This window comes from Primulina tabacum, chromosome 18, assembly GCF_025594145.1.
Source record: "Primulina tabacum isolate GXHZ01 chromosome 18, ASM2559414v2, whole genome shotgun sequence".
NCBI classification, from domain to species: Eukaryota; Viridiplantae; Streptophyta; class Magnoliopsida; order Lamiales; family Gesneriaceae; genus Primulina; species Primulina tabacum.
The window spans coordinates 4272994-4299714 of NC_134567.1; positions in this window are offsets into that span (position 1 = coordinate 4272994).

Sequence of the window (26721 nt, forward strand, 5' to 3'; positions counted from 1 at the left end):
AGGTGTGCTGAAATCAGCCTTGCTGATTTCAGTTTGTGCAAAACCAGTAGCTTCATCTCCATTTATCAGCATCTTAAGCTTCGATTAGTCTTCGACTTCTGAAGATGATTTGTAGATCATCGTCTTATCTTTCCAACGCATATTGAATCGCTTCATTTCGATAACTTATCTGAGAGATATGACCAAAATACCTCAGCTGCTCAAACACAACTGATTGCTGTTTTCGTGCAATCAGTTCGTCACTTCAGCGATCAGTTAGCCCTTGATAAAATCCGATTTTGCCCAACTGACGTGAAATACGACTTGTTCCAAATTGAGTTTTCTAATCATTCTAGTTAGCGGATTGTCATTTGGATAATCCAGTTGAGATATATCATCAAAATACCGAAGCTCACCAGAAATTCAGTTTGTGCAAAATTCAGTTTCAGCTTGCTTCTTGTGTTTGCAACTTCACACTTGAGTAAATATGTTAGAAACACAATAACAAGTTTTGTTAACATCAAAATTAAGATTGCGAACTTGAAAAGTTCCAACAATCTCCCCCTTTTTGATGATCACAAAACTTGGATAAACAATCAACTCAACTAACATATTTCTCCCCCTTTTTGTGTGAATCAAAAAGTCATATTTTCAAAACATTTTAAACAAAATTTTCTCCCCCTCAATATTTTAAAATAATAACTCCATTAAAATTACAATGAGTTCTCCCCCGATATTTTTGAAATTTTGAAAATTATAAAAGAAGAAGGATAACTAACCAATTTTATTCATGGCTCATTTTCTGCTGCAGCACATATGCTCTGCCTTCAACGAATAAACTGTATTTTCTTGAGCATAATTAGGTTTCAAATTTTATACCGCTGTAAACCTCTATGAGTCTAGTTTGCAACGCAAAAAGCGGTTTGTCATTTGGACACTCGAGCAAGGAGATATGCCATTTTTCCTACGGTCGCTGCAAGCTGCGCGAAAATTCAGTTTTGCATAAATATGTGTAAAAAATCTGAAATTTTCGAATTTTAAACATCAAAATCAGTTTCAATGTTCTATCAAGAACACCCGCTCTGATACCAATTGATAGAATCGATTAAGGGGTAATCGTTGAGCTACAATAGCTCGGTTCTTGAAATATTGAACACCGATTATTAAATCGAGTTTGGTTTTCAAACCAAGCGGAAGACACTCGAAATAATCCTTCGTAGAAACCGATTAAATATTTTTTAAACCATTTAAGATATATGCAAGTTGAATGAGTAAAAAGATTTTCGGTTGAAGCATTTTATCAAACACTTGGTATGCAATATTTTGGTATTTGAAGAACACATAAAATGCTTCAACAATGCATCTTTAAAAACAGTGAAAATGATAAGCAAATGCAATAAACAAATAGATACGAATTTGTTTATGGATGTTCGGAGATTTCAAACACTCCTACGTCACCCCTTCTTCCCCTTGGGAAGGATCCACTAGAAGACTTTGATTTATTCAACTACTTGTACAAACCCATTCCGGAAGGGCAGCACCCAACTAGAACTCCTAGCACTCAAGATTGTAGGCAGCACCTCACAATCAGCATATTTTTTAATGTCTCATATGCAAAGACTACATACACAAGTTTATTGTCTTTGTGCAAGACTCACTCAACTAATCTTTGAAGTTCAACTCTCTTGTATATGTGTGAGTGATTGTGTGTGAGGAATTTATCATTTACAGTGTATATCTCAAATGTATCCTCACACAAGGGCTTGTGCTCTCAACTAGCTGATATATTCATGCTAACTGCCCATGCTTTGAATCCACTTCAAAAGCTCTTGTTTGATCTTCAAGATGTTGTATTTATAAGCCCCAACAATGATATGTACGTTAAAAACAAGAATATGACCGTTTGGAAAGTTTCTGTACTGTTCTTGAAATTGCAACGGTCAAATTCAGCTTCCTGGGCATTTTCCTGACTGGTCAACTCAACTGGTCATTCAGTTCAACTGGTCAGCAGCTGGTTCAGTTCAGCTGGTCAACTGCTGGTTCGGTTCAGTTAAGCTGGTCAACTTCTAGTTCAGTTCAGTTCAGCTGGTTCGGCTGCTGGTTCGATTCAGTTGGTCTGGTTCAGTTGGTTTGCTTCAGTTCAACTGGTCTGGTTCAACTGGACTTCAGCTGGTCTGGTTCAGTTCAACTAGTTCGGTTCAGTTCAGTTTCAGCTGGTGTGCTGAAATCAGCCTTGCTGATTTCAGTTTGTGCAGAACCAGTAGCTTCATTCTCAATTTATCAGCATATTAAGCTTCGATTCAGTCTTTGACTTCTAAAGATGATTTGTAGATCATCGTCTTATCTTTCCAAAGCATACTGAATCACTTCATTTTGATAACCGAGCTGAGAGATGTGACCAAAATACTGTAGCTGCTCAAACACAACTAATTGTTGTTTTCGTGCAATCAGTTCGTCACTTCAGCAATAAGTTAGCCCTTGATAAAATCCGATTTTACCCAACTGACGTGATATACGACTTGTTCCAAATTGAGTTTTATAATCAGTCCAGTTGGCGGATTGTCATTTGGATAATCCAGTTGAGAGACACCATCAAAATACCGAAGCTCGCCAGAAATTCAGTTTGTGCAAAATTCAGTTTCAGCTTGCTTCTTGTGTTTGCAACTTCACACTTGAGTAAATATGTTAGAAACACAATAACAAGTTTTGTTAACATCAAAATCAAGATTGCGAACTTGAAAAGTTCCAACAAAATTATTTTTATTTTCTTAATTGTTTTATTTAATTGATTTTTAAATTCTTGCATGATTTTTATTAAATGATTAAGTGTATGATTGCATGATTTCATGAAATTGAAGGATTTTACCCGAATATTCGACTATAGGTAGGGGAAAGAAGACCGGAGACGACCAAGACAAGAATATTAATTTTTCTTTAAATATATGCAAGGCTTCCTAATATGATTAAAATTTATTTAATCTTTCTAAAAATATTAGAGTTCAAATTATTTTACGAGTCAAGCTCGATTTTTCCCAGGAAACCGATTTTGGGTAAATAAGGAGTTTCAAAGATCAAAAATATTATTTTTCGGAAACTAATTTTATAAAATTTTATTATTTAATTAAATAAGTGTTACTTAGCCCAATTTAATTATTTAAAATAGGCCCAATTGCCCTTAAGCTTGCAAAGTCCAAAATCAAAGCTCATTAACGTGTTGATTAAATTATAAAAGGACTCCTAGGCTTTCATAACCCCATAATTTCATCACCTAGAAGCCGAAATTCATTCACACACACAGATCAAATTTTCGAAAATAAGGTTGGGAAGAAAATCTAGGAGTCTTCGTCGTCCAACGTCGCACCCTCGTCAATGATCGTCTATTCGAGCGTTATAAATGCAAAGGCACGTTCCTAAACTCTCTTAAACATCATACTAATCATAATATGTGTATTTAATTGATTATGCATGAAAAAAATATGGGTGTTCGATTAATTTACGGTATGATACATATTTTCAACGTTTTTACGATTTTACGCTCGTTGATGAAACGTATTGAATCCAACGAATACGCTGCCAACATAGGATGTTATATGAATGAAATAAGTTTAAAAATGATAAAATTAAAAGGGAAACAAGCTGGAATCTTCACATGGCAAAGGATGCGAGAAGCCAAGGGTTCTATGTGCAATTCGTGCATGAGCTTTCAATGGGTTCGATGGATTGCATGGGGCCTCACGGCTTGGCCAGGCTTGGGTTGGGGCCTGGGCTAGACGTGGTTCAGTGTTTGAGCGAGATAGGTTCTAGTTATATGGGATAGGCTTGGTCAGTAGGGTTCCTAGATGGGTTGGCTTGGGTTTGGCTTGGGGTGGCTCGACCATGGCTCGAGTAAATAAGAAGATTGCTCGGGTTGTTCACATAAGGGTCAATTTCGAGAATCAATGAACTTAAATTGGAACCATGTTTCCACGGGTGTGGTTCATGGCTCACAAGGGTATTTTAGGTAATAAAAAGATTATATTTAAAGTTTGGGAAGAAAATAATGAGTTTTGAATTTTTCTGAGATTTAATCGCCTCTCAAATAATTAATTAAAGAATTAATTGAAAATCCACGAATTAAGCCGAATAAAATTATGAAAAATTATATTTAACCATAATTAATTATTGGGAATAAACTCATGTCATTAAAAGTATGAAAAAGATAAAATCGAGAATTTTTACGCCTAGGAGCAAAACAGTAATTTTATACTTGGAAAATACGTAAAAGCTTGCCAGCGTCCCGAAGGTTTGTAACGCATGTTAAATTATAATTTATGATTTAAAATGATGATTTTAATGAAATTATTATATTTTATGATTTATGGTAAAGATGTACAATTTATACTGTTTAAAATGTTATTTTTGAAAAGTTATGATATTTTATACTTTTAAAAGAAAATGAAAAATGTTTTCAGGGATGTGAATTGACTGTGACAAATGATATATGATTTTGTGGGAATTTCTTGAGGGGAATTGGCCTCAAAGGAATCCCATTTACGGGAGAAGGCCCAGAGGGATCCAATTTATGGGAAAAGACACCAGAGGTAGCCCATCTATGGGAGAACCGAGGGAGCCCCGACGATCGTATTTCCACGGTGGAGCCTAGTGCCCACCCTCATGGACCATGTGGAGCTGAAGACGGATCAGTGGACCAAATGATAAATGCTAGTCACTTTTAAGGATCAAACTTCACCTAAAATGATAAAGATTGAAACCTTTACGATTAAAATGATTTTACGATATATGAATTATTCTTAAAGCTTTTTAAATGATTTATTATTAGTTAAAATGATTTTAAATGGTTTATTTATGTTCAAAAGATTATTTTAAGTAAAAGTATGGTTTTCCATGCATGTGATTGTATGTGTATTATTTGCTACTCATGTTTAGAACGTGCTGAGTCATTAGATTCACTAGGTTTGAATGATGCCGGATTTGATGATTTGAGGAAGCGCTGACACTTGAGTGGATCGAGTGCGGCAGTAAACTCCCAAGGGACCTTTATTTTCCGCATTAGCTTGATAGATAAAATATTAGAAAGATTTATGTTAAAGAATTTATTAGAGATGTTTTTATGCTTTATTTTATGTTAGTTGATCTTTTTAAAGGTCGATGTAAGTTTTTTGGTTCGATGACGATTTAGGGTTTTTTACGCACTTGAAATTTCTAATGTTAAATTATCATGATTTATGGAATGTTAATTGGTTTTATTTAGCAATTTTCGAGTTTATGGAAAAAAAGTAGTGGACGTTTCACTATGATTCGGTTATAGCTTAGAAAGGAAATTTGTTTGAACCGTGGTCCACGAGGGGTCGATTCATGGTTCATGAGGGTAGTTTAAGTATGAAAAGCTTAAGTTTAAAATTTGGAAAGAAAATATTAAGTTAGGAATTTATTCGAGATTAAAACACTTCATGGTTTAGTAATTAAGTAAATAAATCGAAAGGCTCGAGTTTACATTTAAGAAAAATATCATAAATCAATTTGAAGCTTATATGATGGCTTGGAATAGGCTCGAGTCGATAAATGTAAGAAAACGTCAAAATCGAGAATTTTAGAGCTCAAGGTCAAAATGATCATTTTACGTCTCATGTATTACGAAAGGCTTGGCAGTGTCTAGAAAACTCATAATATATGCTAAATAATATTTTAAAATATTTATGATGAAAATATGGAATTTTATGATTTATACTAAAGTTGTGCGATTTTTCCTGTTAAAATGCTATTTTACGAAATTGGAAATGACACGATATTTTACGAAAAAATGAAAGAAAATATTTCGAAGGATGTGAATTGACTTTGACAAACATGATATGGTATGACTGAGAATATCGTGTGGGAGAACACCCCAGAGGGAATCTGTCTATGGGAGAAGGCCCCAAAGAGAGCCCGCATGCAGGAAAAGGTCTCTGAGGGATCCCATTTACAGGAGAAGGCCCAGAGAGAGCCCGACAATCGTATTTCTATTTACGACGGTGCCTAGTAAACGTCCCCAGACGCAATGGTGAGCTAAGACTGATCAGCCGACCACATGATACGATTACATGTAGTTACTTTCAAGGATCAAATTTCACCAAAAATGATACATGGTGATGAAAACCTTTACGGTTAAATGATTTATGATTTATTTTATACTTAAAAAATTTACGCTAGCTATTTTAAATAAAAATATGATTTTTATGCATGTGCCTGTATATGTAGTATTTGTTACTCATTGTTAGAACATGTTGAGTTATTAGACTCACTAGGTTTGGATGGTTACAGATGAGGAGGATATTGAGAGAGGCGCTGATGCTTGAGAGGATCGAGTCCAACAGCACACTCCCGAGGGACATTTATTTTCCGCATTAGCTTGATAGTTAAAGTTTTGAAACAAATATTTGAGAATGATTTATTTAGAGATTTTTATGTTTTACTCTGAAGTTTCGTTTGATCATGTTAAAGGTTGACGTAGGATCTTTGTTAATTAACAACTTAGGGATTTTTATGCACTTAAGATTTTTAAATGTTAAATTAATTTTTGGATTTTAGAAATTTTGAGTTATTTTAGTATGCAAGTTTCGACGTTTAAAAAAACATTAAGTAGGATTTTGAAGTTAAGAGATAGTGGACATTTCAGAACTTGATGATTTAGGACTGCATGTTTCGAATTTTAGACTGTATAGGAAGAGAATTTTGAACTTGATAGTTATGGGTTGAATTTTAAGGAATCGGGGACTCAGGGACTGAATTATAATAATTAAAAATTTTAAGTGACTTAATGGCTAGTTTTCAAAAATATTGGAAGTTATTTTGCTATAATTCGAAAATATTGGGGCTTAGTTGTATGATTCCGAAAACTTGGAGGGCTAAATGAATAAAAATTGGGGGCTAAATTAGAGAATTCGACAATTTAGGGTCTTGATCGCAAAGTTTATGAAAAAATATGGGATCATCTTAGCATTAAATTTGGAAGTTAAGGGAGCTGTTTTGCATAAAATTCAATAGGTTGAGAGGCTGAAATACGATAATTTAAGCTTAATCGAATAATCCGAGAACTTTGGGATTTAGATTGTAATTTTCAATAAATAAAAAGTTCTAATTGAATGTAATCGGCAAGTAAATTATTAATTAAAGGTTATATAAGGAATTGTAATTGAGGAATTTAGATAGAGATGTAAGTATGAGAATGTCCTAGGAGGAACGAGAAAAATTAGTATTATCAATTTTGACGAAAAAGTAAGAATTGTCAAATTAATAATATTTGGGTATTATAATGAATTATAGAGAACTACAACAGTATTACAGGTGTTACAAAAGTGTGTTGTCAAACACAAAATATAAATATTAAAAAGAAGATTTAATCAACAATATTTTATTATTCATTTTATCGTAAAATACAAATACTTTTTGGTTCAACAATTACTATTGTATCGGAAAGTTTGGGGAGTTTGGACTTTAGAAATCAGAATTTTAGTAAGATATTTGATGGAAAAATGACTGGAGAATAAAATCGATGGTTGACCGGGGATGGAGGACCAGAGACGATTAAGGTGTTAAAGATTTAAAAGCTAAATTTTTTATAGCTAAGAAAATTTTTATTTTAAATAATTTAAGAATTATTGCATTTTTAAGGTCGAATTTAAATTAATTAATGAGAGAAAGGAAATTATGTATTTTATAAGGGGTTTTTTGGAAATATGTATTTTTAAATATTCTAATTCGAGGTCTAATAATTTTATTAATCTTAACGGGCTTAAATTGTTAATTAAAAACTAGGGTTATTAGAGCCCATTAATTAAGTAATTAAAAATCTTTTTTGGTTTTCTTTTTTTTTATATTATTAAACCTAAACCTAAACCTAAACACACACACCTAAACTCACACATGCACACCGAAACACACACACAACTCACATAAGTTTAGAAGGAAAAGTGGCCGAGAACTAGGACTCTTGGCAAGGAAATTTTTGATTTTTTTCTCATTCGTTCTCCATTCTTCACCGACGTTCCACCGCTTCGATATTCGTATTTCAAGTATTTTAAATGCAAAGACATGTTTCCAAACCTTTCTTTATGCACCATTCAATCCATAATAAAATTGAATGTGTTGGAACGTGTGTGAGCTGCAATAGCTCTGATACCAATTATTGGATCGTCTCTTATTGTACCTTGATCGTACAATAGCTTTTGTATCTTTGTGCACACCAGGATTAAGCTTGTTTTATCTGCAAACTGGTTTGCTCCTAACGGATGTTCTGAACTGATCAGTTGAACTTGTCTTGAACTGGTGAGGTGAAATCAGTTGACTCGTCAGTTGAACTGATTTCACTGATTCGGTTGAACTGGTCAGTTGGGCTCTTCATCAGTTGAACACTTCATCAGCTGGCCGGGATTCTGAAAGTCTTCTGCTGAACCACCTATCAACTGGACAATCAGTTAAACTGATATTGATACTTCAGTTGTACTGGTTCAGTTCAATTAATCAATTGGCACTTTCATTTTGCGTGTCGATAGCTTCAGTTTAAGCTTGGTAACTAATCAGTTCGAAGCTTGATCAGTTTCAGTTTCTGCGCACTTAGGTAAACTCATTAGAAACAATTAAAACATGTTTTGTTAACATCAAAATCAAGCAAGATTGCGAACATGAAATGTTCCAACAGCATGTATTTGATTTTGTGCGAAAAGTTCATAAAGATGATGGTTTTTAATTTTATATATATGCATTGTTTTTCAAAAAAAAAATCCTTGGCGTTTTTTAGAATTGTTGAAGGAGGGATGCAAATCAAGGGATTCAAGTGAAGATCTAAATGTTTAGGAGTATGTTTTGAAGGGTAAGAATCAAAAGAGAGGCTGGATAGTGGCTGCACAGCCCTGCATGCATGAGGGAATGAGGATCGGGTTTTGGACTCCATCGGTCAAGGGAGCTGCATGTGGTCCTAGTCAGGGTCTTGGGGGAAGTTTTAGGGTCCTAAGAAGGTCTAGAAGGGGTTCGTTCAAGGCTTGGACAAGCTGGTATAGCTGTGCGACTGTGAATCCAAAAGTATCACTTGTTGCCTAATGTTAGGTGCGTGCGGTCGTAGGGCTAAGGGGATGGTGGAAATGGCTGGGCCAGGGGCTTGGGACATGACTTAGGGTTCTGGATAGGGTCTGGTGTGAGCCAAGAGTCGAGCCAAAGTCTGTGATAGCCGCTGGTGCGCAAGGGAGCAACTGCTATGCAAGGGATGCGCGTGGTGAGCTGTTGATGCGAGAGGTTTAGGGCTTAGGAAATCTGGTCTGATTCTGAAAGGGGCTGTTCATGGTCTTAGTTAGGGTATTAGGAAGAGGTCTAGGGCCTGGTTTGGGTTTATTTAGAGTCATGGTCTGTTCGGGGTCATAATTTGCCCGAACATGTCAAAATAGAGACAAATTGGACCTAGGTCAAACCTTTTCTTCAGGTTTCGGTTTTGCCTTGGTTTTGGGAAGTTCCAGTAGCTTAAATTGGTTCTTATGATGTTAATAAGTTCTGTCTTGGGTTTATTTGGGTTGGAAGGGTCGTTTGTTATTTGTTTGCTCGAAAACAGGAAAAGGGGGTTAAAGGAGTAATTCGATGAGTGAATCGATTCTTTTTTGACGCGTAAGTCCAAAGATGAATCTACAACAAGTTTGTGGATATTTTGGGTATTTTTAGGATTGTAGAATCGAGTCGCTTTTGTTAGAATGAAGTCCGGGATCATCCGGGCAGGTATAGAGTTGAAACGTGGACGGTCGGTTTGAGGAAAAGTCGAGGGGGTTTGCAACTTCTTAAAACAATTTCATATCAAGTTCAATGTCATTTTTAGAAGTTTCAAAGAATATTCATGATATATGCTATTTTCAGAAGTTTTAAAGTATCTGCATGTTTGTGCTATTTTTAGCATTCTCGACATATATGAACAATATAAGCCATTTTTTGAAGTTTTAAAGAATGTGGAAAGTTATGCATGTTTTTATGAAATGATAAAGTAAAAGAAAATTTTTTGAGAAACGTGTATTGATCATGACGTAAAAGTAGTAAGGGATTCGTTGAAAACAGAACAGTGACCTTGCAATGAAAAGGGAGTGAACCGTTGAAAACGGATGTGAGAATTTCAATAATAATGGATCAATTGAAGAAGTTAACAGTGAAGTTATTTTATGATAGTCGGAGGGATCACCAAAGAAGTGGATGTTGAACCCGACGGCCTAGTACTTTGGTTTATAGATTGATCAATCGACTGATTGTTGTAACTATCGAGGATCAGACTTCACTTAAAAAAGTCATTGTTATGGAAAATTTCATATTCACGCGTGATTTAGAAAGTTGCAAATTTTTTAAAGTTTCGTGCTTGCACGGAAATTTATTTTTAGTAAACGTAATTCTACGCATGTGATTGCATAATTATGTACTTGCTGTATCTGGTTTGAGTATGCTGAGTCATTAGACTCACTAGTTTTGAATGGTTGGAGGTGATGATGATATTGAGGGAGGCACTGACGCTTGAGTAGATCGAACCCGAAAGTACACTCCCAAGGACTTTTACTTTCCGCAGTGCTAGATTTATATTTAAATTTTTTAAGCAAAAGTTTGATGATTATTTTATAACTTTATGCTTGTTGTGAAGTTTTGAGGTTGGATCTTTTTGGAGTTATCGTACATTTTTACGATTAACGATTCATGGAGTTTTTATGCATTTCAGATTTTTGGATGTTAAAATATTTTATAAATGTGATGATTTCGAATTTTAAAGGAAAAGTTTATTTAAAAAAATAATAATAATAATAAAATTTTAGTGGTATTTTAAAGTTAAAAATGAATGGATGTTTCAGTACATGTCCAAGATTCTAAATAATTAAAATTCTTAATAGACTTTAATATAATTAACTAAACTAGTTGAACTAGTTCAATTAATTAACAAAGCTCATTAAGTTTAATTAAGGAACCTCTGACCCGTAATTAAGGTAATTAAGTCAAGAATACACAATTAAGTAATGAGACAACTAACCCTAGCCTCCATTATTCTTCTTGTGTCTTTTTCAAAAATCATCTCTCTCAAGCTCTCAAAATTCCACTTCCTCAAGTTTAAAGGTTTGAGCCGCTTTGTTTTTTTGTTTTTTTTTTTGCTCTCAGAAGTTAAAAGCTCTTCTAAATTTCTAGAAATTTAGAAGAGAACAATCAGTCCAGTCGTGGATCAGATTAGGAGAATTGAAGAAAGGAGTTCAAGAAGATCATTCGTAGGGAATACTACAAGAGCTATATCTGTTAACCTCGGAATAGTTGGTGACGAGATTTATTCACTAAAGGTAAATTCATAAATGCCCTATGAATGATTTAATTTGTTTAAACTATACGAGTGTTAAAAGACAATATTTGAATGTCAAATAAAAATTTAAAAATTCCGCTACATTTTGGACACGAAAAAACTTATTACCCAACATATTGGTGATGAGAGCAGTTAATAAAGAGGATTTTGAGGCGTTTGTGATGATGGTTTGGGCAATTTGACTTGGGATTTGTAAAGGTATTGAATATTGATTAGGCTTAGTTCCGGAGAGTTAATGTCGTGTGTGAGACTTCTATTTTGTCAGATGAAATTTGTTGTACTCGGATATGACAACATCCTTCTCTTAATATGTTGAGATCGGATGTTGATGCGAGATTTGATGAGCGCAGCAACAGATTTTCTGTATGAATGTGAAAGTGATTTTGCTAATAAACGTGCAGGAAATTAAAATAATATAATTAAAATATTCAGTAATTGATATATCAGAATTTTTGGTGTTATGTTAAGGTGTTATCAACACCAGTGCACAACACTGCAACGGAATTTATTTGGTAATTAAACATGTATAATTTCAATAACTAAGCAGAGACCAATCTTTCAATCATGCACAAGTACGAATACTTGTGCGATGCCTCATGGCAAAAATTTCACTAGTAAAATATGTAAAGACGTTTACACCAAACCAATCCTAGTGAAAAATAATAAAACAAGATTCCTTGACACACCAAGGAATTAAAAATGCATCGAAACTAATCATATAAAAACCAGATGCATAATGTAACAACGTATTGCTTGAAACTAATCGAAAACCACTCTTCGAACAACACTCTGCGTCAGTGTAAAAGGCCTCTACTTTCGTGTTTTAAAATTTGCGGAAAAATTAAAAATTTTGTTTTTAAATAATTAAAATGTCTCATTCATAAGTTAAACTGATAAATAAATGTTAATATTCAAAATGGCAGCGGAAGAATTTAATGTTTGCAACGTAACCGTTTAAAAATAATCCAACGACAGATAAAATGTTTGATCATAAAATAATAAATGCTGAAAAATGAGGTCCTCGGGTCCCACTACTGCCGACCCAAGCTAGCTCACTGGTCTCCGCCCTCGGTCCCGTCATCGTCAGCACCTACAACAATCAAGTCTAGTGAGTCTAAAGACTCAGCATGCATATATCGTAAATAACAAATAAATAAATAATAAAATCGCATGCAAAATATCATGTCCTGAGTTATATCGTAAATATCGTGTCAAGATTAATTATAATACGTTCATAACTGAACTGAAAATTCATAAGTGAAAATGTTTGCTCCTTGGAGCCCTATAATGAAATAACATGTAATAATTTCCTGGTGAGATTATGGTCTACGCAAGTGGTCCCTGAACTGAACTGAACTGACCGGTAACTGATGACCGGGTGGAGTAATGATAGTAAAGTGACCACAAGCAATATCGCATAAATCTCAAAATGAATATTTTGCATGTAATATAATTAAGTAACATAATAAATATCCTGTAATAATTTTACTAATTGGTTTGGATCACTCCAGGCTCGCTGCGACTTAAATCTAACATGAAAAATATGCAAATGATTTATTTGACCAAACTCTGTAATTAAATCCGAAAACGCGATAATTACGCCCAACGACTTCGTATTTAATCATGACTCCGTACCAATCCAAACCAACACCAAACCATCATATAGTCATGATTAAAATACGCCAAAAATGATGAAATAATGCTCCTAAATTTACAGTACTCGAAATTTAGTGAATAGAGGCCAAAAACGTGAAACGCTCTTTCGAGAGTCATTTTGGCACATTGCACCATAAATTCTCGTACGACCTCTAAAATGATCCAAATCACAAACGGCCAAAAACATGACCTTCCTAACTCGATGAGGTACTGTCCAGTTCAAGGCCATAGGCTAAAAGCCAACCGAGAACCCGGAACACGCCTCTGGACCGCGACGTCACTTGCTGTCAAAAATACAGCAGCAGCGCCTTTGATTCCTTGCGTCGTTTTCGAGACTACCGGCCATTGGGGCTTAAACCACCGACCAGAACCTCTTACCAATGTCCTAAGGAATGATTAGAACCATGGCTAAGGGCCCTAGGCCAGCCACAATTCGAACCACACCATGAAACCAGCCGAGAAGTCCCACCCGAGAGCACCCTTGCGTGCGTGAGGTGTATTGCTTCGCTTGCTGTCTCGTGTCGTTCCAGTGGCCATTTGATTGACCATGGCACAATCTAGACATAAAGAGGTATGGTATGGACCATGGCTATGGGCCAGAGGCCAACCAAGATTCACACCATACCACTAAACTCGAAACCACACTTGCTGTAAAATGTTCTTGTGTTTTGATTTAAAAACCGATTCCACCATGGACCAAGCCTCAAAAGGGCAACTTGGCAACGTCTTAGACATGATAGGGAGGTGTTCTAACCATGGCTATAGGCCCCTAGGGCAGCCAAGATCAGAAACCCCCTCTTTGGACAGCAACTCAAAAAAATCGAACACAATATGACACTTAATGGGGTGTTGCTGTCATCTCTGGATTTCGGCTTGCATGGGACTCGAACCAATGGACAAACGTGTTCCTAACATGTCCTAGTACATGCCTAGGAGCAGCCTTGGAAGCCTGGAATCGAACCATACCCTGAAACCATCGAAACAATGCAACCCATGAAGCATGAAATGGAGGAAAACTGTGCAGAATTTGTTTTTTTTTTCAATGAACTTGCTGTCATAATTCGGTTTTCATGATTCATGCTAACATAATGGTTTATAAAAATGTAAATACAACTTAATTGAAGAGCAAGGGATGGTATATGCATGCCTGAATATTTTTGTTTCGAAAGAAAAACAACCGAACGACGACGCGGCGCGGAGGAGACGGAGTGCACTTTTCTACCTAGTTTTGCTTCGATTTTTCCTCTTGTTTTCTCAAACTTTTCTCACGGTTTGTACACTGAATTTTCCTCTGAATCACTCTCAGATTTCGGTGAAGAGGGGAGGGAGGGAATGGCTAGAAGATAGATGGGAATTTGCAAGATAAAAGGAAGAATAAGTCTTGCTATCCTAGTGAGTTGGTGAGATAAGGAAAATTGAATAATATCAAAAGATTTTTGAGGGTGCATATGGTCGATCATAGTGTCTAGGTACAAGGGAGAAATAGTGCTTAATTAATTATTTGATGGTGATTTAAAAGTTGGGAGAATATTTACCTAGAAAAGATTAAGGAGATAATAAAGAATGAATTGTCAACTAATTTAAATCTTTTGAAAGAAGGGAGAGGGGTGATCGATTTTATCAATTAAGGGAGGGTATGAAATTGTTTAAATAAATAATTATTAGAGAATTAAAAGGTGAGGGAGTTATCTCCCAAAAATGGATAAGGAAAAGATCAAGTGAAGGGTGGCCAAATATTTTTAAATTAAATAGGGAGAGGGCCGAAATTTTAAACAAAAATGAGGGTAGGGAATTATTTCTTAAATATTGTATTTTAAATTTTTAGTGTTTTATCTACTCATTAAATATTTTACTGAATTAAGGAATTAACTATGGAACTTTATTTACTACTTATCTCAATTATTTAAAAAATTCCTTAAACATTCTTTTACATTTAATCAACTTATTATTTATCTTAAATAAATTCTAACTTATTATTTATCTTAAATAAAATATAAGAATGTTTTCTTAATATTAAAATTTATCTCTTTACTCCAACTCCGGTCCGGCCTCACTTAATTAACTTAAAAGCTAATAATTAAACTACTGAATAAATTTAGAGAAAAGAATTTAAATACTCATGCACTAAAAATCATTTTAATTTAAATACTAGAAATTATGCATGGCTTATACGTAGTCTAATTTACGGGTTCTACAACCCTCCCCCCCTTAAAAGAAATTTCGTCGTCGAAATTAGAACTCACCGAATAACTCAGGATAACGGCTCCTCATCTCTGGCTCAGACTCCCACGTAGCTTCCTCCTCTGAATGGTTGAGCCATTTGACTTTCACTCGCTTAACCAGCTTGTTCCGAAGCTTTTTCTCATGTCTGTCTAATATCTGCACTGGTCTCTCCTCATAAGACAGGTTCGGAGTAAGCTGCAACGGCTCGAAATTTAGGACATGCGAAGCATTTGCCATATACTTCCTCAGCATAGAGACGTGGAACACATTGTGTACTCCGGCCAGATTCGGCGGAAGAGCAACACGATAAGCTAGCGTCCCAACTCTGTCGAGGATCTCAAATGGTCCAATGAATCTCGGACTGAGCTTCCCTTTCTTCGCAAATCTCATGACACCTTTCATAGGTGCCACTTTCACGAAGAAATGGTCGCCGACTGCGAATTCTAGGTCTCTCCTCCGCTGATCCGCATAACTCTTCTGTCTACTCTGAGCAGTCCTCATCCTATCCCGGATCTTGACTACTACATCGGCAGTCTGCGGAATGATCTCTGGACCCAACTCTGCTCTCTCCCCTACTTCATCCCAATGAATAGGGGATCTGTACTTTCGACCATACAGTGCTTCATATGGAGCCATACCTATAGACGACTGAAAACTGTTGTTATAGGTGAACTCTACCAATGGCAGCCTCGACTCCCAACTCCCTGAGAAATCAATCACACAAGCACGGAGAAGGTCCTCTAAAATCTGAATAACTCGCTCTGACTGCCCATCTGTCTGAGGATGGAAAGCTGTGCTAAACAGTATCTTCGTCTCCATAGTCGAATGCAGACTCTTCCAAAATGAAGAAGTAAATCTGGGGTCTCTGTCAGATACGATAGATATTTGGATACTATGAAGTCGGACTATCTCCCGGATATACAACTCTGCATACTGAACCATGGTGAAAGTCGTCTTAATAGGCAAGAAGTGCGCTGATTTGGTAAGACGATCGACAATCACCCAGATAGCATTTGATCCTCTGACTGATTTCGGCAGGCCGGTAACAAAGTCCATGGTAACATTCTCCCACTTCCAATCGGGGATAGGAAGAGGCTTGAGCAAACCCGCTGGTCTCTGATGCTCCGCCTTCACTAACTGGCAGGTCAGACACTCGGATACAAACCGTCTGATGTCCTTCTTCATTCCCGGCCACCAATACAATAACTGCAGATATTTGCTTCCACTTTGCCAACTGCTCATCTGCTGACTGACCACTGGTAATACGGTCTAGAAGAGAGGACTGAATAGTCAAGGTAGATAGACGGGGAACTCTACCTCGAGGATAAGTCTCTAGACCAAACCTCTGCATCTCAGTCTGAAGGTGTCTCGAAACTGTCAAATGAGCCATCACTGCGACTTTTCTGCTCAATGCATCCGTAACTACATTAGCTTTACCCGGGTGGTAGCTAATGTCACAATCATAGTCTTTCACAAGCTCCAACCATCGCCTCTGACGCATATTCAGCTCCTTCTGCGTAAAGAAATACTTGAGGCTCTTGTGGTCGGTAAAGATCTGACACTTCTCTCCATACAAATAGTGCCTCCAAATCTTCAAGGCAAATACCACGGCGGCCAACTCTAGATCATGGGTAGGGTAGTTCTTCTCATAGGTTTTCAGCTGTCGAGAAGCATATGCTATCACCTTCCCATGCTGCATCAATACTGCGCTGAGACCGAGCTTCGAAGCATTGGTAAACAGAACAAACTCACCGGGCCCTGACGGCATGGCCAAAACTGGTGCTGAGATAAGAGCTTGCTTCAAAGTAGCGAAGCTCTTCTGACACTCCTCGCTCCACACAAATTTAGCATTCTTCTTGGTCAATGATGTGAGTGGAACGACAATAGAGGAGAATCCCTTAATGAATTTCCGATAGTATCCTACTAGCCCAAGAAAACTGCGGATCTCTGATGCATTCTGCGGCACAACCCAATCTCTGACTGCTGCAACCTTCTCTGGGTCTACCTCAATGCCACTGCTAGAAACGATGGGGCCCAAGAACGCCACCTTCTCTAACCAGAATTCGCACTTACTGAACTTTGCGAATAACTTGTGCCTTTGCAAGGTCTGCAAAACTGTGGTCAGATGTCTGCTCTGATCCTCCTGATTCTTTGAGTAGACGAGAATGTCGTCTATGAACACTATCACAAACTGATCGAGATACGGCTGAAATACGCGATTCATGAGATCCATGAAGATCGCTGGCGCATTCGTCAGACTGAACGGCATCACCAGGAACTCGTAGTGGCCATAACGAGTCCTGAAAGCACTCTTGGAAACATCAGCATCTCTCACCCTCAACTGGTGATAACCGGACCGCAGATCAATCTTGGAGAATAGCGAAGCTCCCTGCAACTGGTCAAATAAATCCTCAATCCGCGTAAGTGGGTACTTGTTCTTCACTGTAACCCTGTTCAACTCCCGGTAATCAATACAAAGTCTCATAGAGCCATCCTTCTTCTTCACAAATAAGACTGGCGCGCTCCATGGAGAAAAACTCGGGCGAATGAACTCCTTGTCAAGAAGTTCCTGAATCTGCTTCTTAAGCTCTGCCATCTCTGTCGGTACTAGTCGGTACGGTGCTTTTGAGATCGGAACCGTACCTTGCATAAGCTCGATAGAAGACTCCACCTCTCTCTCGGGTGGCATACTTGAGACGTCCTCAGGAAAAACGTCTAGGAAATCTCTAACAATAGGAACATCTGTGGTTGACTTACTGGGTGCCTCGGGGACAGATATAAAAGTCGCTAGAAACGCCAGACACCCTCTATGCATAAGCTTCCTAGCCTGGACATAAGGTATAATGCCCTGTAAAGGAAAGTACCTGTCTGGCTCAAATAAAAACTGTGACATCCCAGGCGGTCGGACTAGAACAGATCTCCGCTGGAAGTCGATCAAAACTCTGTTCCTTAGAAGCCAGTCCATTCCTAGAATGATGTCAAACTCTGGCATCGGCAACACGATCAGATCCGCATAAACGAGGTTGCCATGGAGATCAAGATCTATGTCTCGGATCACATTGGTAGCTGCCATCTCCTCACCAGAAGGTAATACTACCGAATAAGCTACATATAGCCCAATGGTCTTGACCTTAAGGAAATTAGCAAAGACCTCCGAAATAATGAGTGAGTGGCCCCTGAATCTATCAAGGCCTTCGTAGCGGAACCAGATATGAAAATTCTCCCTGAAAGGTTTGAACACTAAGCTAAACCCAATATCACAAGTACTAAGCTTATTGACATGCAAAGGTCACTGTTCTTCTATTTTTAAACTCCCAAAATAATACTGAGTAGAGCATGCAATCCTACTGCAATTCTATGTTCAAAATCTTAATCCAATACATTAAATCCCAACTATAAACTTAAAGCGTAAAGGTACCTGTCATAAGCATGGTCTCCGGGTTTGTCTCCGCTGCATGGAGAGCAAACACCATGCCTTGGGTAGGCAGGTTCCTCTGAGGGCACTGCGGCAGCACGTGGTCTGGGCTACCACACTTGTAACACTTCCCTGAGCCATACATACATGCTCCAGGATGGCGGCGCGTGCACTTAGGACAAACTGGATGCTCAAAAGTCCTCGGGACAGGGTGTCCCCGTTTCTGTTGCTGACCTCTGTTTCTCAGCGGGCCGTGAAAAGGCCTTTTATTCTGCTGTTGCTGCTGCTGAGGAGGAGGGCGGTGCGGTGCCTGGATTGGGCGCTTGCCCTGGCGATCCCTCTCAATATCATACTGATCCTGCTCTGCGGCTAGAGCTCTGGAGACGGTGACCTCATAAGTAGTAGGGTCGGCCACCCTAACATCACGGCGCAAGATCGGTCGTAGACCCACCAGAAAATGCATCAACTTGGCTTTAGCATCATTCGCGATCAAGGGCAAAAAATGACAGCCCCTCTCAAACTTACGGATGAACTCCGTAACAGTCAGATCTCCCTGCCTCAGGCTCATGAATTCCGTGGTCAACCTGGTGCACACCTCCTCAGTAAAATATTTGGAGTAGAATACCTCCGTGAAGCGTGCCCATGTCAGTGTAGCCAAGTTCAGGGCTACTGATGCTCCTTCCCACCATAAGCGGGCATCTCCTCCGAATAAATAAGTGGCACAACGAACTCTGTTTACATCTCCAAGCTCCATGAACTCGAAGATAACCATTGAGGGACTTAATCCAGCCCTCGGCAACCATGGGATCAGACGTCTCTGAAAACTCCTTCGGACGCATCTTCATAAACCGCTCATAAGTAGCCTCAGGCCCTGTCGGCCTGGCTGCCACAGCATTGTTCTCCGCAAACTGTGCGAAGAACTGTGTCATCCCAGCTAGCATCTGGGCATTCATGTCAGGTGGAGGGGGTGGGGGTCCCTGCCTCTCCTGTCTTTGCTCCTCACCATCCTCTTGGCGAGGCTCATCATCACCTCTCGGGCGTCCAACAAGGCGTCTAGGGGGCATACTATTCCATACATAACCTACACGTAACCAACATGCATAATTCCATAATTTATTTTAAATTCTAATAAATACTGAACAATTAAAATCTGAACGTAAAAATATTTCATGAAAACATGTTGATAAAATAATTCATGCTATAAATAAAATGCATAAATGTAAAACTTACAGACCGAAGACGTGACTTCATTAGCTTCTCGTGGTCAATAGTAGTACAACCCTATACAGAATCATTGCTCTGATACCAGCTGTAAAAAGGCCTATACTTTCGTGTTTTAAAATTTGCGGAAAAATTAAAAATTTTCTTTTTAAATAATTAAAATGTCTCATTCATAAGTTAAACTGATAAATAAAGTTTAATATTCTGATAGGATCGATTAACGTATCAAGAGTGTTTAGAAGGGGGGTTGAATAAACACTCTCAATTAAAACTGATCTTTTCTAATTTTGAGTTCAGTTTGGTGAGAAATTGATTCTCGGAATCTTGCTGGTCAATGACAATCAGTTAAACTAAAGTAGTTGCGGAAAGTAACTGACTGAAAGATAGAATACAAAACTGAAATAAAATACACAAGGATTGTTTCTGGATGTTCGTAGATTTCAATTACTCCTACATCACCCCTTCTATCTCAAGGATAGGATTTCCACTAAAAGACTTTGATCGAATACAAGATTTGTACTGACCCACTTCAGTTTGGACTTGTCACTGCCAAAAGTTGAAAGTCTTAGTATTACAAAATATTCTCAGTGCGTAACTGATCTTAGCACTATCGAATTTAACGATTATTACAAAGTGCTAGTGAGCTCAAATTGTAGCCTTGACTGCTACAAATAAACCAAGTAAGAGTGAGCTAAGATTTCGGCAGAGTAACAGCAAGCTTTGAATAGAGTGATCTTCTCATCCTTTTATTCAGCTGTTCTTCTGTCATATTTATAAGCTTCCCTTCCAACGGTAACTTGAGATATATTTGAATCTTTGTATCCGTTGATTGCCACTTCATTATTTCTTAGGCATTGTTTGCTTCATTTATTATAATGCGGCGTCTTAACTGCTTTAGCCGAAATGCGTTGTTTTAAGCTCTATTGATTGAAGTGCGGCGTTTCATATTCAGTTGCAGTCTTCTATGTCTCTTTGTCGGTTGATTGTTCTTTCCCGAGACATGTTCATTTGAAGGATGCTTAGCTTAGAAGCATACGGCTGAATGTATCAACTGATCGGTTTCCAACTGATCAGTTTTCTTTATTAGATCGGCTGATTTCAGTTGTTAAGTCCAGTTGCTGAATTGCGCGTATCAGTTGGTTCATATTTTGTCAAACGCCGGAATTTAGTTTCCAACAATTTTCCCCCTTTATGGTGTTTGACAAAACTAAGTAAATAATAACTGAACGTCTGAACTCATTGTAGATAAAATAAGAGATTGATCAACTGAATAATGGACTACACGAATCTGTAGAGATTTTTCTTCGACGAGAAGATTTCTTTTGTTGTTCTAGAATCTCTTTGATCTCTTCCCCCTTTTTGTCAAACAACTCCATCTTCAATGAGAATTTCCGAACATTTGTTGATAAAACATTGACAGTGATGGATATGCTAGAGACAACAGAGAGCATTGTGTTTTGCAACGAGTCTATTTTTCTTGTTACAAGCGTCTCTAGATGTTCAACTCGTTTGCTGATAACGTCTTGAGTGATGGAGAGACTCTCAGCCAAACCTTTGTTCTTCTTAATTGCTTCCATTGATTGAAACAAAGAGTTTAAGGCTTCTTGAATTGCTTTCAGTTTCTCTGAGTTGAATGCCTCAGAATGTTCTAGTTTCAGAGAATGTTCTAATTGAGTATGCTGAATCTTGGACAGATCATTAATCACTCTATGTATATCATACTGAATTTCCTGAATTTCTGCAAGAACAAAATCAAGATCTTTGGCGGAGTTAAGATTTGGCTTATCCGACGCTCCAGCTTCCTGTGAGACTTGATCAAAAACCACCATGGTTCTTTCAGATATCATTGTTTCAGCAATATTCGGTTCTGGAACATCTGTTTCAGTTACTGCCACTTGGACCAGATGAGGTGAAGACTGATGTTGTTCAGCATTTGAGCTTTCCTGCTGAATGTGAGAGTTTGCAGGATCTTCAGCTAGTGAGTCATGAACTGATGCTTCTTCTTGATAGTCATCTGAGATTCGAGCTGACTCTTTAGTTGGAGGATTGTCAAAAGTAGGCAACAGATCCTCCAGATTCTCAGCAATTTGGTGATCTGGTGATTGAACAGACATCATTCTTGGATCATTTGGTTCAGAAATGGCGGCCTTAACTGGCTCTTCAGTTAAGATGTTATTCTCTTCAGCTGCTTGATCAGCGGAGTAATCAACTGATAAAGGTTCATTAATAACAGATTATGTCACCACTGCTTGAATAATTTCATCAATGTTGGCAAAATTCAACTCGGCTTCAGAGTACAGCTGATGTTCCACAGCAGATGATTGTGGCACATCCTGAACTGTTTCTTCAGTTGTAACAATAGTTTGTTCTGAGGGTGGATCTTTCTGCTGAGAGGAGGGTTCTTCTTCTTCTTCTTCAGAGGCTTCCTCAGGAAGAACTAACTCCTGATCCATTTCCCACACTTTTATCTGAGCTTGCAAGCTAGTAAGATCTGTATCTAGCTGAGTGTTGCGACTTTGATTGTTGCACTCCCAAGAGCAGGTTGTCCACAAGTAGTATAATTCGATGAGTTCGAATATCGTTCCACAAGGAAGCTAAGGTAATTACAAGTCCACTACAATGTCTTTTTATTTTTATTTTTTTAGTTGTTTGAATCTTTAATTGGTAATTTTTAATTGTTCAAATTTTAATTAAGTAGTTGAGATTAAAGGATCCACTCTTGGTATTTTAATAAAGTTAACATTAATGAACAATATTGAAATCCACTTAATAAAATGGTTCCAATATATTAAATAATCATATTTATATTATGTTATATATTATGATCTTATAAGTATATAATATATACCAAAAATTATAAATGTGGTCAAGTATTTATTGTGCTATATATATTTGTAAACACTAAATCAAGGTTCCCACTTTAAATGATTGGTAAAACCAAACTAACATTTAAATGGTACCAAGAAATTAATATTATGATATATTTATATATAGTAAATCAAGGTTCCCACTTTAAATGGTTGGTAAAACCAAACAAACATTTAAATGGTTCCAAGAATTTAATATTATAATATATTCATATATAATAAATCAAGGCATCCACTTTAAATGGTTGGTAATACTAAACTAACATTTAAATGGTTCCAAGAATTTAGTGTAACATATAGCAACAATAAATCAAAACTCCCACTTATAAGTAGGGTATAAAAATGCTTAAAGAAATAAATATAACATAAACAATAAATAATGATTAAATAATATAAAACATAGATTCTTACCTTTTAGTAACTTTATTATCATGCCAAGAGTTTTACCTTTTCTTCTCAACTTTAGGAAGTTAGCTATTCATTATTCAAAGTGTAAAACTTTGAATATGAAATTAACATGTTAATTATATTTAAATGAAGAAATAAAGGAAAAATATAGAGAGAAATATTATGAACTCAAAGGTTTGTTCATAGAATGAGGGATATCTCAATACATTACAATGCACCCCTATTTATAGCCAAATTTGGGGAGACAACCACAAATAAAATATTATTTTTTTACACATAAGTCTTCATTGGTGTTCCAAGATATTATATTATATTACACATCACTTTTGAAAATCTTCTTCTCCGAATTTGCTTCTTCACATAAAAAGAAACATGTGGATAATTGAGTTGTCTAGTTGTGGTATTTTTTTCAGACCATTTGACAAAGTAATTTGAGAGATATGGTCAAAATACTAGAGCATGCTAAAACTGCCACTCCTTTGGTAACATTATTTGTTGCTTAATTTGATCCCAATTGTGAGAGGATTTTTATCTCATGCTTGCCACCAATATTGTAGATATTAACATCAACTTTCTACAGGTCCAAGAATCATCTTAATCCCATTTGCAACGCCAAGTTTATTCTTGTTTTATCGAACATGTAAAAAATAGTAAAAACTTATAATTACACAACAACTTATATTTTATACAATTTATTATAAAACATATAATATTTAAACATTTAATAAAACAAAAACTATATATTTATATTATAAAATATTTAATTAATGTACAATTTTTATGTTTATCACTGAGTGATCACAGCTCGATCATTATAAGCAGTTGGATTGGTGGGAATGTAGTTTGCCTTCAATTTCTCAAGCAGTTGAGATAGCTTCTTAGCTCGAATTTGGTCAAAAAAATAGGTTTTCCTTTCCAAAGCCTGAACAATTGTGGCAGCTTTGACCATCTTGAGGACAATTGCTTCCAGATTGATAAACTTGTTCAGCTGGGATTTCTTTTTCAGCTGCTTAGCAAAAATCTGAGTTCTGTAAGCGGTCCTAGGCATCATAGGATTGAAGTTTTGATGCTGCAAAATTATTAACCTGTTCCCAAACAAGGTCAATATGAGTTTGAATGGCATTAGATGGTCTTGGCTCTTCAACTAATTTGCCCTTGCCTTTTTCAGTACTGAGGATGTGTGGAATTTCCAATCCAGTACGAGTAGTATCTGTTGGAAACTAAATTCCGGCAGTTTGACAAAATATGAATCAACTGAAAATACGAACCAACTGATCGAGTAAACTGAAATCAACTGACTGATCAGTTGGAAACTGATTAGTTGATATATTCAGCCGTATGCTAAGCACCCTTCAACTGAACATATCTCGGGAAAGAACAATCAACCGTCAAGAGACATAGAAGATTGCAACGCCGCACTTCAATCAATACAGCTTAGAAAAACGCATTTTGGCGAAAGAAATTAAGACGCCACATCACAATAAATGAAGCAAACAATGTCCAAGGAATAATCAACGGATACAAAGATTCAAATTCATCTCAAGTTACCGTTGGAGAAAAGAAGCTTATAAATATGATAGAAGAACAGCTGAAAAAAAAAGAGAGTCAACACTATTCAAAATCTTGCTGTCACTCTGTCGAAATCTCAGCTCAATCTTACTTGATATATTCGTAGCAGTTAAGACTACAATTTGAGCTCATTAGCAAGTTGTAATAATCGTTGAAATTCGATAGTGCTAAGATCAGTTACGCACTGAGAACATCCTGTTAAACTAAGAGTTTCAGTTTTGGCAGTGTTAAGTCCAAACTGAAGTGGGTTAATACAATTCTTGTATTTGATCAAAGTCTTTTAGTGGATATCATATCCTTGAGATAGAAGGGGTAAAGTAGGAGTAATTAAATTCTCCGAACATCCAGAAACAACCCTTGCCTATTTTATTTCAGTTTCGTATTCTATCTTTCAGTCAGTTATTTTCCGCAACTACTTTAGTTTAACTGATTGTCATTGACCAACAAGATTCCGAGAATCAGTTTGTCACCAAACTGAACTCAAAATTCGAAAAAGATCAGTTTTAATTGTGAGTGTTTATTCAACCCCCCCTTCTAAACACTCTTGATACATTAATCGATCATATCAAGTGATATCAGAGCAGTTGAATCTTGTTCTTGAATACTTTTGATCTAAAAACTTGCCAGCATGACTTCATTCAACAAAATTCCCATGTTCTCCAGAGAAGAATTTGATTCCATTGAAAATCAAAATGCAGTCTCATTTGGCTGCACAAGATAATGACATGTGGTATGTCATAACTGATGGACCCATGAAGATTCTAAAAGCAAATACAGCAGTTGCCATAACAGAAGGGGCACCACAAAGAATAGAAAAGCCCAGAGATGAATGGACACCTGAAGACAAAAGAAAAGCAAATCTTGATAATGTGGCAAAAGACATTCTGTACAAAACGCTGGACAAAGTAACCTTCAGCAAAATAAAGATGTGTGAAACAGCCAAAGAAATTTGGGAGAAGCTGATCCAGTTGTATGAAGGAAATGATCAAACCAAGGAAAATAAACTTTCTGTTGCTATGCAAAAGTTTGATAACATCAAAATGAAAGCAGGAGAATCGATGCACGAGTATGATGAAAGAGTAAGTAGTGTCATCAATGAGTTAAATGCACTTGGAAAAGTGTATACTAACAAAGAGATTGCACTAAAGATAATGAGAGGTCTTCCCAAGGAATGAGATGTCAAAACCTTGGCAATGAGGGAGTCCAAAGATCTAAACCAGATTGAACTTCATGATTTATTTGCTGATTTAAAGGCTTATGAGTTCGAGCTGCAGACTAGAGAAGGAGAACCATCCACCCCTGCAGCCACAACTGCTCTAGCTGCTGTCAGAACTGAACAAATCAGTTCAGTCGAAAAATCTGCTGATCAGTTGAGTAATGATGCAATATCATTATTCATCAAAAAATTCGGAAGATTCATGAGAAAGAATCAAGAGAACTTCCAGAAGCCATACCAAAGGAACAATTCCAAAGATGAACCAAATGCCTGCTATAACTGTGGCAAATCAGGTCACTTCATTGCTGATTGTCCTAAACCCAAGAAGAACAGTCAAGGCTCAACTGATAGAAGAAAGAAATCATATGAACGCAAAAGAAGATCCAAGGAAGATAAGAAGGTCTTCAGAAAGAAACATGAGGTACTCTTAGCTGAAGAAAACAAATCTAAATGGGCAGAAACTGACAGTGAAGAGTCGGAACCAAAAAGCTCATGCAGTTCAAGTGATGATGACGAAGTAAAGTGCCTGATGGCTAATGATGCAGCAGAAGAATCATCTAGCCAACAGGTATTTGATTTCAGCTCAACTGATTTCACACGAGAAGAACTCATTCTAACACTCCATGATATGGTAAATGAGTATCAAAAGCTTGCATCATCATTTGAAGAAATCAAAGCAAAGCAAACTGATCGCACAGACAATAAAACCAAAACTGATGAATCAGTTGATGGGTTGAGTCTAAAAAGGGAAATTGCTGAGCTAAAAACAGAAAAAAAACAAAAATCAGGAGTTAATCCAGAAGTTATTCTTGAAAATTCAAAACAAACAGAA